The following is a 16,284-nucleotide window of genomic DNA, read 5'->3' as shown; positions in this document are numbered from 1 at the left end:
GGTTAAAATGCAAAGTGCACAAAGAAGATCGAGTAACTATTGGTACAGTCAAGACGGTATTTACTTGAATGCACTGAACGTGTGATGAAGCTCTAAAAAACAAGAATGACCTGGACCAAATAAAATGATAGTAGCAGTAGGTTTTGATATAACCCGTTAGAAAAATTTTAGTGATCAGTGCAATAAAAAACAGGCTACCTTGCATTTCACTCATGTACTTAAAAGCTCAAAGCAATGTGTTCTAAAGAAACATTTTAGCTATGTGCAAAAGCAAGCATTATTTTTTGAACAGGCATGAATAAGACCATAAAATAATAAAAATGTAGAGATTTTTCAGGTCACGTTTCTAATTATGGCCAATAAAACTAGAAACCAACACTACAATTACTGTACAATTCTTAATTACTTAAAATTAAAACAAACCCTCAATTAAAGAAGAAATTTAGAATATCACAAATTATCTAGATAAGTAAATACCAAAATATCAGTTTATATCATAGCTTATGTGACATGGCCATTGCTTTATTCAGAAAAAGTTATTATTAATGTTAAAAGAAAGCCACATGAAAATATGACTAAGTTAAGAAACTAGAAAAAAGCATGGTATAATATATGAAAGGATGAAGGTAGCAATAATTACTGATATAAAGGATAAAATTAGAGAAACAGAAGAAGTATATACATACACTTACAATAAACAATGGAATATATGTACAATGGAATATATATGCAATGGAATATTACTCAGCCATAAAAAAGGATGAACATTTGCCATTTGTGACAACATGGATGGACCTGGAGAATTTTTATGCTTGGTGAAATAAGTCAGATAGAGAAAGATAAATACTGTATATTTTCACTTATATGTGGAATCTAAAAAATAAAATAAATGAACAAATATAACAAAACAGAAATAGACTCACAGATACAGAGAATAAACTAGTGGTTACCAGAGGGGAGAGTGGTTGGGGAGGGGCAAAATAGGCAGAGGGGTGTAAGAGGTACAAACAACTAGGTATAAAATAAATGTTACAAGGATATAATGTATAATACAGGGAATATAATCAGTATTTTATAATAACTTTGTATAGAGTGTATTCCAGAAAAATAACGAGTTACATGCTGTATACCCCAAACTAATATAATATTATGAGTGAATTAAAAAAAGAAATAGAAGAAACATATAGTTGAAAGAATAAATATATGCCAAAATATGGGCCTTTAGAAAAAGCAAACTGCCGGCATGTTTGATTATGGAAAATATGAAAAGATATAATAATTAAAATATATATTCAATAATTAGATAATTGTAAATACACAATATAAAGCATAACTGACAATACCACAGACACTGAAAAAATAAACAATTTATAAGAGAATACTATTTGTATTTTTTCTGAGGATCATATTTTCTTGATAACTGGTTTCTTGGTTATTTCAGTATTCTGATTGTATTTGTTTCACCAACAGTCTTTCCCATTTGGCCAGAACTCAACCCTCATCACTGTTGGCGTGTCCATTTAAGTCTGACAAGTTTCTTTATAGTACCAAGGTACTCACATAGTGTTTATAACTCTTCCATTTTTCAAACAGTACTGCTTTTTGTCAGTAGGGGAGGGTTGTTTATCATGACCACCTCCAGTCAATGTCTAGTAAGGAGAAATTCACCTAGCAGAGGTGGCTTGTTTGTTTATTTGTTTTCCTGAACCAACACTACATGCATTGAGAGACTGCCCATGACTTCTGTTGCACCAGCTAGACACCAGAAGGGCCCTCCCTATTGTCAGCTTTTGTTCCTGAAACTCAGCATTGTCTGGCAGTTCAGTATCAAGTTTTTAGACCATTGCCATTGAACTGGTTTTATTGAGCTGGTTGAAATGTATTTTATTATATTAGGAATGAATTTCACTATGCTATTGTATTATCCATGAAAATGCAATAAAGGATCTTCAACTTAGTCACTTCATCTTTAACAACAAATGCATATAAATGTACTACCTCTTGTGTATAAAAACCAATGTCTCAACATTAAGCCTCCTGGGAAGTGATTAGAAGTGGTAATAGTAACTCCTGGTGGGACATGACTTGAAAATTGACATAGAAAGTGTCTAGAGTCAAAGCGCAGAACCTCTGAATTAAACTGGGTAAAAACAACTGCCGATAAAAATGCACAACATTGGGTATTATCATTTAAAAGTTGCCATTTTGCAGAAGAACTGAATAGACATTTTTCCAAAGAGGAAATACAGATGGCCAACAGGCATATGAAAAGATGCTCAACATTGCTAATCATCAGAGAAATGCAAATCAAACCCACAATGAGATAACACCTCAATCCCATCAGAATGACTATCATTGAAAAGAACACAAAGAACAAATGTTGGTGAGGATGTGGAGAAAAGGGAACCCTTGTACACTGTTGGTGGGAATGTAAATTGATGCAGCCGCTGTGGAAAACAATATGGAGGTTTCTCAAAAAAACTAAAAACAGACCACCATGTGACCCAGCAATTCCATTCCTGCATATATATCCAAAAAATACAGAAACATTAATTCAAAAACATACATGCATCCCAATGTTTATAGCAGCATTATTTACAACTGCCAAGATATGGAAGCAACCTAAGTGTCCATCAGCAGTTGAACAGATAAAGAAGATGTGGTATACATACACAGTGGAATACTACTCAGCTATAAAAACAACGAAAAATTGCCATTTGCAGCAACATGTATGAACTTGGATGGCATTATGCTAAGTGAAATAAGTCAGACAAAGACAAATACTGTATGATGTCACTTATAATGGAATTTAAAAAAATGTAACAAACTAGTGAATATAACAAAAAAGAAGCAGATTCACAGATAGAACAAACTAGTGGTTACCAGTGGGGAGAAGGAAGGGGGGAGGGGCAATATTAGGGTAGGGGATTAAGAGGTACAGACTATTATGTATAAAATAAGTTACAAGGATATATTGTTCAACATGGGGAATATAGCCAATATTTTATAATAACTATAAATGGAGTATAACCTTTAAAAATTGTGAATCACTATATTGTACATATATAATTTATATATATTATACATCAACTATACTTCAATAAAAAATTGCGGTTTTGTTATATTTGAAAAAAATTTTCTTTTTCCATTTTCCCCCCTACATTTTCCCCGCTTACTACAACTCTCTAGGCCTCCAATGCTGGAACCAGGTCCTTTGGTTTAAATAGGTGTTGTACAAACCTCCTTTCCATTGGCTTGCCCACACAGAGCTTTATATGCACACCCAAAGCAAGCTTTGATAATGTGCTTTGGCTTGTGTCAAATAAGAGAAAGAAAATGGCTGAGAGCTTCAACACTTTCTAACTGAAGTGTGATTTACTTCCACTACTCTCTACAGTTTGACGAACAGATATTATAAAGTATTATATTAAGATTATAATACTGACTTTGTTTACAGAAATATTGTAACTCAAACTTTTTTTTTTTTGCGGTACACGGGCCTCTCACTGCTGTGGCCTCTCCCGTTGCGGAGCACAGGCTCTGGACGCGCAGGCTCAGCGGCCATGGCTCACGGGCCCAGCCGCTCCGCGGCATGTGGGATCTTCCCGGACCGGGGCACGAACCCGTGTCCCCTGCATTGTCAGGCGGACTCTCAACCACTGTGCCACCAGGGAAGCCCTCAAACTTTTTTTTTAGTTGAAATATGGTTGATGTACAATATTATGTTAGTTTCAGGTATACTGCTTCTCAGGCTAGAAACCACAAAACACAGAAATAACTTTTAAGATTGTGAATTTTAATACTTCTATTCTGCAACCTATGTCCAATGGATCTTACTTTGTGTTTTTCTTTTTTCTATTCCTCCAAAACAAGGAATTAAAACAACCTAGGTAAAATGAATGACAGAGTGTATGATTTTAGTTCATCTGCTGTCATCTTATTCTAAGTTATGTGTTTGAATTTTGTATTACTGTTTGTATATCCTTATGTATATACAAAGAGACAAAGTTTGTTCTGTTGAAAATCCTTGAATTTGTAACTTAAACCTTGAATTATGACAGATAAAATTATCTGAATTGCTATAATGCACTTATCACAAAGCTCTGTTTCTCTGTGCAGCAGGATGGAGATGATACAAAATGATATTTATTATTTAGAGATGATGTAGCAAGCCAAAAAATATTTAAACAAATACATATATTTTCAGGTGCTTAAATAAAAAACAAATACTAAGCTGAAATGTTTGATAGTCCCAGAAGCAATTTATAATGAATATATTTAATGTCATAGGCTTTACTCCTACTTTACATCACTAAAGTTCATGTAGCATGATCTTAAATTTTGTGGAAAGGTTTGTAATCCTTTAAGCTGCTCTTGTGTCATCTTGATCCTTCCCAAGGAAAGGAAATTAGGTTGTTTAGTATCTTTATAAAATTGTCATACATTTATATATTTTTCCTTCAAAGTAATAGCAATGATAGTTTATAGAATGCTTTCATGTACACATAATCCTGAGGATTATTCTGATTTAATGACTTGATAAGAACATACATCTATCTAGTAACAGAGCTGGAACTTCTGAGGAACTGCTTTGGGATTTAGGATACAAAGTGTTTATAATTTCATATTTTCATGAATAAATTAGATAAGCTGTCACAAGAGTGATTATGCACATATGGGAATCATCAGGCCCTTATTGCTTTACTGCCTTTCATACCCAGCTCCAACTTCTTCTTCAGTTCAACTTCAGTTCTTCTTAGAAGTACTGTTCACTTTTTTATTTTTTTTTCCGGTACGCGGGCCTCTCACTGTTGTGGCCTCTCCCGTTGCGGAGCACAGGCTCCGGACGCGCAGGCTCAGCGGCTATGGCTCATGGGCCCAGCCGCTCCGCGGCATGTGGGATCTTCCCGGACCGGGGCACGGACCCGCATCGCCTGCATCGGCAGACGGACTCTCAACCACTGCGCCACCAGGGAAGCCTGCTGTTCACTTTTTGATTGGTTGTCCTTTCATCATGTTTACCTGGCAAAATCCCAACCATGCTTCAATATAATTGTCTATCTTATTTAAACGTACTTACTGCTAGGTTGCCTACCACTGCTGGCCACAGATGTTAGTACCTACCAATTCATAATCTCTGTCCTTACCAAGGGTGAAGAATTGTATCATGGAAATACTATGGGTGCCTTTTCTCTCTTCCCTGACTGTTGATTTCCACTCATACCTCCTTGTTTTTCAGCATTTGATATTAGCATGACATAAACCTAGGAAAGTATTTTAATTTAAACATATAATATATCTTTAACCTAATCTTGGAGCTAATAATTTGAAAAGTACACACTTTCTACAGAATACAAATAAAATATATTATTATGTAAAGCTTCTATCACTAAATAATATAGAACACAAATCAACTTATCTCTAAATTGACAAATGAAATAGTTTCACAGACTATGTTCCTGAACATTACTGCCTAGAGAAATATTCTAAAGTGCCAGATGTTTGATTACTTGAGTATATTTTTATAAAATGGAAATTCATTGATTCCCATCAGATGGAAATGAGAAAGAAAGTCAACTATTTAAAATCATCTCATCAATTTATTTTATCTGATAATTTAAGCAAATATATACTCACCAATTTAAATATAAATACATTTGTATATATATGATTTGCTAAACTCATTATGCAGTATGATTTACTAAACTTATTATATTTTTATAAATATGTTTTCAATTTTCTTAAAGCTGCGACTAGTGTACCTGCCAAATGTTGTAAAGGTAGTGTAATTACTTCTACAAAATGAAGAGAATATGCATTTAGAAAATCCTAAAGACACCAGCAAAAAATACTAGAGCTCATTAATGAATTTGGTAAAGTTCAGGATACAAAAATCAATATACAGAAATCTGTTGCATTTCTATACACGAACAATGAGCTATTATCAGAAAGAGAAATTAAGGAAATAATCCCATTTACAATTGCATCAAAAAGAATAAAATACCTAAGAATAAACCTACCTAAGTTGGTAAAATACCTGTACTCAGAAAACTATAAGACACTGATGAAAAAAATTGAAGATGACACAAACAGATGTAAAGACACTCTGTGTTCATGTATTGGAAGAGTTAATATTATTAAAATGACCATACTGAGTCCTGCGGTGCCAGTGACAGAGGGTCAGGTGCTGCTGCAGCCTGTCTGGCTGCCTGCCACCTGCCAAACACAAGCCGCTGCCACCCTCCCCAAGGAGATCCTGTGGCTCCTGGAAGATGGCGGAGGAGAAAGACGTGGAGGTCACCTTCCTCCCAACAAATACATCTACATGTGGAACAACTCCTGCAGAACACCTACTGAACACTGGCAGAAGACCCCAGATTTCCCAAAAGACACCCTCAGGCAACCTACATGCAGAGGCCAAGCCAAATCCATAGGTGAACCCCAGAAGCAGTGCAAACAAAGAAGAGAAAGGGAAATTTCTCCCAGCAGCCTCAGGAGCAGCAGATTAAATCTCCACAATCAACTTGATGTACACTGCCTCTGTGGAATATCTGAATTGACAACGAATCATCCCAAAATTGAGATGATGGACTTTGGGAGCAACTGTAGACTTGGGATTTGCTTTCTGCATGTAATTTGTCTCTGGTTTTATGTTTATCTTAGTTTAGTATTTAGAACTTATTATCATTGGTAGATTTGTTTATTGATTTGGTTGCTCTCTTTTTTTTAATGTATATATATTTATCCTTTTTCTCTTTTTGTGAGTGTGTAGGCGTATGCTTCTTTGTGTGATTTTGTCTGTATAGCTTTGCTTTTACCATTTGTCCTAGGGTTCTGTCTGTCCGTTGTTTTGTTTTTTCTTAGTATAGTTTTTAGGGCTTGCTATCATTGGAGGATTTGTTTTTTTGTTTGGTTGCTCTCTTCTTTATTTTTTATTACTTTTTAATTTTTTAAGTTTTAATAATATTTTTTAATTTTAACAACTTATTTTATTTTATTTATTTATTTTCTTTCTTTTTTTCTCTCCCGTTTTTTTCTGAGCTGTGTGGCTGACAGGGTCTTGGTGCTCCAGCCGGGTGTCAGGCCTGAGTCTCTGAGGTGGAAGCCCCGAGTTCAGGACATTGGTCCACCAGAGACTTCCTGGCCCCATGTAATAGCGAACGGCGAAAGCTCTCCCAGAGATCTCCATCTCAATGCTAAGACCCAGCTCTACTCAACGACCAGCAAGCTACAGTGCTGAACACCCTATGCCAAACAATTAAAGACCAAACAAAAAATGATGAACAACACAATAGGTGAAATTAAAAATTCTCTAGAAGGAATCAATAGCAGAATAACTGAGGCAGAAAAATGGATAAGTGGTCTGGTAGATAAAATAGTGGAAATAACTCCCACAGAACAGAATAAAGGTAAAAGAATGAAAACAATTGAGGACAGTTTCAGAGACCTCTGGGACAACATTAAATGCAACAACATTCGAATTATGGGGATCTCAGAAGAAGAGAAAAAGAAAGGGACTGAGAAAATATTTGAAGAGATTATAGTTGAAAAATTCTGCAGTATGAGAAAGGAAATAGTCAATCAAGTCCAGGAAGCACAGAGTCCCATATAAGATAAATCCAAGGAGGAATATGCCAAGACACATATTAATCAAACTATCAAAAACTAAGTTCAAAGGAAAAATATTAAAAGCAGCAAGGGAAAAGCAACAAATAGCATACAAGGGAATCCCCATAAGGTTAATGGCTGATCTTTCAGCAGAAACTCTGCAAGCCAGAAGGGAGTGGCAGGACATATTTAAAATGATGAAAGGGAAAAACCTACAACCAAGATTACTCTACCCAGGAAGGATCTCATTCAGATTCGACGGAGAATTTAAAACCTTTGGAGACAAGCAAAAGCTAAGAAAATTCAGCACCACCAAACCAGCATTAAAACAAATGCTAAAGGAACTTCTCTAGTCAGGAAACACAAGAGAAGGAAAAGACCTACAATAAAAAAACCCAAAACAATTGAGAAAACGGTAATAGGAACACACATATTGATAACTACCTTAAAAGTAAATGGATTAAATGCTCCAACCAAAAGACATAGACTGGCTGAATGGATACAAAAACACCCGTATATATGCTGTCTACAAGGGACCTACTTCAGACCTAGGGACACATACAGACTGAAAGTGAGGGGATGGAAAAAGATATTCCATGCAAATGGAAATCAAAAGAAAGATGGAGTAGCAATTCTCATATCAGACAAAATAGATTTTAAGATAAAGAAAATTACAAGAGACAAAAAAGGACACTACATAATGATCAAGGGATCAATCCAAGAAGAAGATATAACAGTTGTAAATATTTATGCACCCAACATAGGAGCACCTCAATACATAAGGCAAATGCTAACAGCTATAAAAGGGGAAATTGACGGTAACACAGTCGTACTAGGGGACTTTAACACCCCACTTTCACCAATGGACAGATCATCCAAAATGAAAATAAACAAGGAAACACAAGCTTTAAATGATACATTAAACAAGATGGACTTAATTGATATTTATAGGACATTCTATCCCAAAACAACAGAATACACTTTCTTCTCAAGTGCTTATGGAACATTCTCCAGGATAGACTGTATCTTGGGTCACAAATCAAGCTTGGTAAATTTAAGAATACTGAAATCGTATCAAGTATCATTTCCAACCACAACACTATCAGACTAGATATGAATTACAGGAAAAAATCTGTAAGATATACAAACACATGGAGGCTAAACAATGCACTACAAAATAACCAAGAGATCACTGAAGAAATCAAAGAGGAAATCAAAAAATACCTAGAAACAAATGACAATGAAAACATGATGACCCAAAACCTATGGGATGCACAAAAGTAGTTCTAAGAGGGAAGGTTATAGCAATACAATCCTACCTCAAGAAACAAGAAACACATCAAATAAACAACCTAACCTTACACCTAAAGCAATTAGAGAAAGAAGACCAAAAAACCCCCAACGTTAGCAGAAGGAAAGAAATCATAAAGATCAGATCAGAAATAAATGAAAAAGAAATGAAGGAAACAATAGCAAAGATCAATAAAACTAAAAGCTGGTTCTTTGAGAAGATAAACAAAATTGATAAACCATTAGCCAAACTCATCAAGAAAAAAAGGGAGAAGACTCAAATTGATAAAATTAGAAATGAAAAAGAAGTAACAGCTGACACTGCAGAAATACAAAGGATCCTGAGAGATTACTACAAGCAACTATATGCCAATAAAATGGACAACCTGGAAGAAATGGACAAATTCTTAGAAAAGCACAACCTTCTGAGAGTGAACCAGGAAGAAGTAGAAAATATAAAGAGACCAATCACAGGCACTGAAATTGAAATTGTGATTAAAAATCTTCTAACAAACAGAAGCCCAGGACCAGATGGCTTCACAGGCGAATTCAATCACACATTTAGAGAAGAGCTAAGACCTACCCTTCTCAAACTCTTGCAAAATATAGCAGAGGGAGGAACACTCCCAAACTCATTGTATGAGGCCACCATCACCCTGATACCAAAACCAGACAAAGATGTCACAAAGAAAGAAAACTACAGGCCAATATCACTGATGAACATAGATGCAAAAATCCTCAGCAGAATACCAGCAAACAGAATCCAACAGCACATTAAAAGGTTCATACACCATGATCAAGTGGGGTTTAGAGGCATAGAGGGAACTTACCTCAACATAATAAAGGCCATGTATGACAAACCCACAGCCAGTATCATACTCAGTGGTGAAAAACTGAAAGTATTTCCACTAAGATCAGGAAGAAGACAAGGTTTCCCACTCTCACCACTATTATTCAATATAGTTTTGAAATTTTTAGCGACAGCAGTCAGAGAAGAAAAAGAAATAAAAGGAATCCAAATCAGAAAAGAAGAAGTAAAGCTGTTATTGTTCGCAGGTGACATGATACTATACATAGGGAATCCTAAAGATGCTACCAGAAAACTAATAGAGCTAATCAATGAATTTGGTAAAGTAGCAGGATACAAAATTAATGCACAGAAATCTCTTGCATTCCTATACACTAATGATGGAAAGTCTTAAAGAGAAATTAAGGAAACACTCCCATTTACCATGGCAACAAAAAGAATAAAATATCTAGGAATAAACCTACCTAGGGAGACAAAAGACCTGTATGCAGAAAACTATAAGACACTGATGAAAGAAATTAAAGATGATACAAACAGATGGAGAGATATACCATGTCCTTGGATTGGAAGAATCAACATTGTGAAAATGACTCTACTACCCAAAGCAATCTACAGATTTAATACAATCCCTATCAAACTACCAATGGCATGTTTCACAGAACTAGAACAAAAAATTTCTCAATTTGTATGGAAACACAAAAGACCCCGAGTAGCCAAAGCAATCTTGAGAAAGAAAAATGGAGCTGGAGGAATCAGGCTTCCTGACTTCAAACTATTCTACAAAGCTACAGTAATCAAGACAGTATGGCACTGGCACAAAAACAGAAATATAGATCAATGGAACAGGACGGAAGCCCAGAGATAAACCCACTCACATAAGGCTACCTTATCTTTGATAAAGGAGGCAAGAATATACAGTGGAGAAAAGACAGCCTCTTCAATAAGTGGTGCTGGGAAATCTGGACAGCTAAATGTAAAAGAATGAAATTAGAACAATCCCTAACACCATATACAAAAATAAACTGAAAATGGATTAAAGACCTAAATATAAGGTGAGTTACTATAAAACTCTTAGAACAAAACTCTCAGAGGAAAACTCTAACACACCATTGTAAAACAACTATAATCAAATAAAGATGTTAAAAAAAAATAACCATACTGCCCAGAGTGATCTACAGATTCAGTGCAATCCCTATGAAAACACTAATGGCATTTTTCACAGAAGTAGGAAAAATAATTTTAAAATTTGTATGGGAGGACAAATGACCCCGAATAGCCAAAACCATCTTGAGAAAGAACAGAGCTGGAGAAGTCATGCTCACTGACCTCAGACTATACTACAAAGCTACAGTCATCAAAACAGTATGGTGGCAACTTCCCTGGAGATCCAGTGGTTAAGACTTCGCCTTCCAATGCCGGGGGTGTGGGTTCGATCCCTGGTCAGGGAGCTAAGATCCCACGTGCCTCGCAGCCAAAAAACCAAAACGTAAAACAGAAGCAATATTGTAGCAAATTCAATAAAGACTTTAAAAATGGTCCACATCAAAAAAATAGTAAAAAGCCATAACAACAGTATTGTACTTCCACAAAAGCAGTCACATGGATCAATGGAACAGGATAGAGAGCTGAAATAAAGCCAGACATATATGGTCAATTAATCAATGGCAAAGGAGGCAAGAATATACAATGGTGAAGAGGCAGTCTTCAATACGTGGTTCTGGGAAAATTGGAGAGCTATATGTAAAAGAATGAAACTAGAACATTTTCTAACACCATATACAAAATCAACTGAAAAATAGATTAAAGAATTAAATGTAAGACCAGAAAACATAAAAATCCTAGGAGAAAATAGGCAGATCACTCTTTGACATAAATTGTAACAATTTTTTTTTGAATTTATCTCCTAAGGCAAAGGATACAGAAGCAAAAATAAACAAATGGGACCTTAATTCCACTTAAAAGCTTTTTAAAGCAAACCACTGACAAAATGAAAAGGCAACCTACTAAATGGATGATAATATTTGCAAATGATATGACTGATAAATGGTTAATATCCAAAAAATATAAACAGCTTATACAACTCAACATCAGAAACTCAGTTAAAAATGGGCAGGAGACCTGAATAAACATTTTTCCAAAGAAGACATACAGATCGCCAACGGGCATATGAAAAGATGCTAACATCACTAATTATCAGAGAAATGCAAGTCAAAACCACAATATCACCTCACACGTGTCAAGATGGCTATCAACAAAAAGACCGCAGAAGGCAAATGTTGGCAAGGATGTGAAGAAATGGGAAGCCTGGTACAGTGTTGGTGGGAATGTAAATTGGTGTAGCCACTGTAGAAAACAGTATGGAGATTTCTTAAAAAGCTAAAAATAGGGCTTCCCTGGTGGCGCAGTGGTTGAGAGTCCACCTGCCGATGCAGGGGACACGGGTTCGTGCCCCAGTCCGGGAAGATCCCACATGCGCGGAGCTGCTGGGCCCGTGAGCCATGGCCGCTGAGCCTGCATGTCCGGAGCCTGTGCTCTGCAACGGGAGAGGCCACAACAGTGAGAGGCCTGCGTACTGAAAAAAAAAAAAAAAAAAGCTAAAAATAGAACTACCATATAATTCAGCAATTCCACTCCTGGGTATATATCCAAAGATATGCACCCCAATGTTCATAGTGCATTATTTGCAATAGCCAGGATGTGGAAACAACCTAAGTCTCCATCAACAGATGAATGGATAGAGATATGGTATATATATGTATATATATAAAATAGAATACTACTCAGCCATAAAAAAATAGTGAAATTTTGTCATTTGCAACAACATGGATGGACTTGGATGGTATATTGCTAAGTGAAATAAGTCAGTCAGAGAAACAAATACCGTATGATATCACTTGTAATTGGAATCTAAAAAATAAAACTAGTGAATATAACAAAGCAGAAACAGACTCACAGAACGAACTAGTGGTTAGCAGTGGGGAGAAGGAAGGAGGGAGGGTCAAGACAGGGATAGGGGATTAAGAGGTGCAAACTACTACGTATAAAATAAAGAAGCCACAAGGATATATTGTATAGCACAGGGAATATAGCCAACTTTTTAAAATTATAAATGGAGTTTAACCTTTAAAAATTGTGAATCACTCTGTTGTACACCTGAAACTTATATAATATTATACATCAACTATACCTTAATAAAAAATAAAAGAGAGGGGCTTCCCTGGTGGCACAGTGGTTGAGAGTCCGCCTGCTGGTGCAGGGGACATGGGTTCGTGCCCTGGTCCGGGAGGATCCCACGTGCCGTGGAGCGGCTGGGCCCTTGAGCCATGGCCGCTGAGCCTGCGCGTCTGGAGCCTGTGCTCCGCAATGGGAGAGGCCACAACAGCAAGGGGCCCGCGTACTGCCAAAAAAAAAAAAAAAAAAAGAGAAAATGCATCTGAATTGGTTTAAAACATATTGTAAATATCCTTATCTCAGCTGTGAGGTGTCAAATGGCAGGTGACTGAGACTCTTGTGCAGATTTAAAGCGTCACTGGTAATTACCTTTACCTCTGCTCTTTAGTTTTTCATATGGATTTGAATTATGGCCTAGTGTTTTTTCATTTCAGTCTGAAGAACTCCATTCAGTATTTCTTATAGGACAGATCTGCTAGCATGAACTCTCTCAGTTTTGTTTATAAGGGAGTGTCTTAAGGCATAACATCAACACTCAGTAGGCATTTTGTAACGCTACCTAGCCTTCACTGCTTGCTTGTGTGTAGCCTCCAGGTTAACCAGAAGTGAAAACTTAGGATGTCGTCAGTTCTTTCTTGAGCGTGTGCATAGCCCTATCTACGGATATGGCTTTCTAGATTTCCAGAAATGTGTTGGAGCTTTTCAACCCATCACTCCTGTGGACATTTCATTCTTAGCTTTTCCTTTTTTTCAATTATTTATTTATTTATTGGCTGCTTCAGGTCTTCGTTGTTGCACACGGGCTTCTCTCTAGTTGTGGTGCGTGGGCTCCAGAGCACGTGGGCTCTCTAGTTGATGCGTGTGAGGTCAGTAGTTGTGGCACGTGGGCTTAGTTGCACCATGGCATGTGAGATCTTAGTTCCCCGACCAAGGATCGAGCCTGCGTCCCCTGCATTGGAAGGTGGATTCTTTACCACTGGACCACCAGGGAGGTCACCCTCAGCTTTTCCTTTTAAGCTTAATGATTAGCCTATTGTTTGTCTGAATTTTATCTACTACCTCAGGCATTCATGCTATTAAACAGTTGCCTCTAATTGTTTTTGACAACTATTTCTACTCCCAAGTCCCCCTCCCAGTCTATTTGCACTGAGTGAGCTCTGAGTCAGTGCTATAGACTGAATGTCTGTGTCCCCTCCCCCAACACCCAAATTTGTATGTTGAAGCCTAATCCCCAAAGTGATGATATTTGGAAGTGGGGTCTTTGGGGGATAATTATGAGAGCAAAGTCCTCATGAATGGGATTTGTGCCCCTATAAAAGAGACTCTAGAGCAGGAGTCCCCAACCTTTTTGGCACCTGGGACCAGTTTCGTGGAAGACAAGTTTTCCATGGATGGGGGCGGGGGGGGGAATGGTTCAGGCGATGGGAGGGATGGGGAGTGATGGAGAGCGGCAGATGAAGCTTCACTTGCTTGCCCACTGCTCACTTGCCCGCCGCTCACCTCCTGCTGTGCGGCCCGGTTCCTAACAGGCTTCGGACCGGTACCGGTCCACGGCCCTGGGGTTGGGAACCCCTGCTCTAGAGAGCTCCCTCACTCCTTCTGTTGTGTGAAGACAGCGAGAAGACTGCTGTTTTTTGAACTTGGAGGCAGGCTCTCTCTGGACACTGAATCTGCTTGTGCCTTGATCTTGGACTTCCCAGCCTCTAGAGCTCTGGGAAGTAGATATTTGTTGTTGAAGCCACCAAGCCTATTGCATTTTTGTTACAGCACCCTGAGTAGACTAAGAAAGTCACTTAAAATAAAGACAACTTTGCAAGTGGAGTCTTCCAGGGAACTAGCAGACTCATTAAATAATAAAAACTGTCTTGAATGGGGCTTTGAAGGAGCGCCATTCTCCTTCCAGTTGCTGCCAAGCTGTTGATTTTCATGTAATAGTTTTCAAGACTATCTTGTGCTGGTACGAGGGAATGGGAATAGGGCAAGTTAAAAATGCCACAAAGCTCCTGTTATTGAGATTTAGCAATTTTCCTTGAAATAACACTCTCCAGATGGCTGCATGCCATTGGTTAATTCCAGGGTTCCGAACTGTTGATTCTGACCATTAAAAAAAAGGTAGTCTTCTATGGAGGAGAGGATTTTTGGAGGGTTTTACTCTGTCATTTTCACTGATGTCACCTTTTCAGTTCCTCTTTGATACTTATTTTGATCAAAGTGAGATGGCTATATTAACAGTATTAAAAATGTACCAGTTAGACGCTGGTAAAAGGGGCACTGCCCCTCTTTTATTCCCTAATATGTGCACATATTTTTCACTGAGGACATGCCCATGGTAGCTTTATACCATATCAGTTGGTTATTGTTATTAAAAACAAATGGGCAACAAAGAAATAAACGGCAACAATGACTGAAAACAGAGGAGGGTTAAAATCAAATGTGGCTAGTCTGTAGACTTTTTATTTATTTATTTGATGTATTTATTTTTGGCTGTGTTGGGTCTTCATTGCTGTGCGCAGACTTTCTCTAGTTGCGGCGAGTGGGGGCTACTTTTCGTTGTGGTGCACAGGCTACTCATTGCAGTGGCTTCTCTTGTTGTGGAGCACAGGCTCTAGGTGTGTGGGCTTCAGTAGTTGTGGCTCACAGGCTCTAGAGCGCAGGCTCAGTAGTTGTGGTGCACGGGCTTAGTTGCACCGCAGCATGTGGGATCTTCCCGGACCAGGGCTCGAACCCGTGTCCCCTGCATTGGCAGATGGATTCTTAACCACTGCGCCACCAGGGAAGTCCTCTGTAGACTTTTAAAAATGGCTTTACATAGTTGGTGCCATAGTGAATAAAGCACTGGTGTCAATATCAGGCATCCCTGAGTGGGAATTCCAGGTTTGCAGTTGTTTCCTTTGCCTGATTCTATGTTTCCTAATCTGTAAAGTGATACCATAGACCTCCCAGGGCTGCTCTGAGTATTAGGTACAGCGTAAGTCTGTGTGTCACATGACAGGGATTCAGTCAAAAGAAGCTGTCATCAACAGAAAGGATACTAATTAATAATAACTACTGTTCTTATGTCATTTTTATGTCATGCTTATAGAGACATGACTGAGCACTTTTCCAAACTAGATTAAAAAACTCAAAAGATGCTTATAAGTTTTGTCCTTCAACATGTGTGTAGATTGTGTAGAGTTCTGGGAGTTCATGTTGGGGGGTGGTAATTAAATGGAAGAAAACTGCTTCATGAAGGTACTATTTTGAATTTAAACACATGAGTGTGGGTGAATAGGGAGGGTAGGTGTGACTTGTGAGTGACATTGTGAATGAGTCCATGCATCCCAACGTACAGGAGAAGAATGGTGGGGCCCAGGGATTTAAACTGGTTAAGCTAAGCCACAAAGAGGAAAAGGCAGATATGGGACAGG

This window comes from Tursiops truncatus, chromosome 19 (genome assembly GCF_011762595.2).
Source record: "Tursiops truncatus isolate mTurTru1 chromosome 19, mTurTru1.mat.Y, whole genome shotgun sequence".
Taxonomy (NCBI): Eukaryota; Metazoa; Chordata; class Mammalia; order Artiodactyla; family Delphinidae; genus Tursiops; species Tursiops truncatus.
This window is presented reverse-complemented; position numbering follows the sequence as displayed.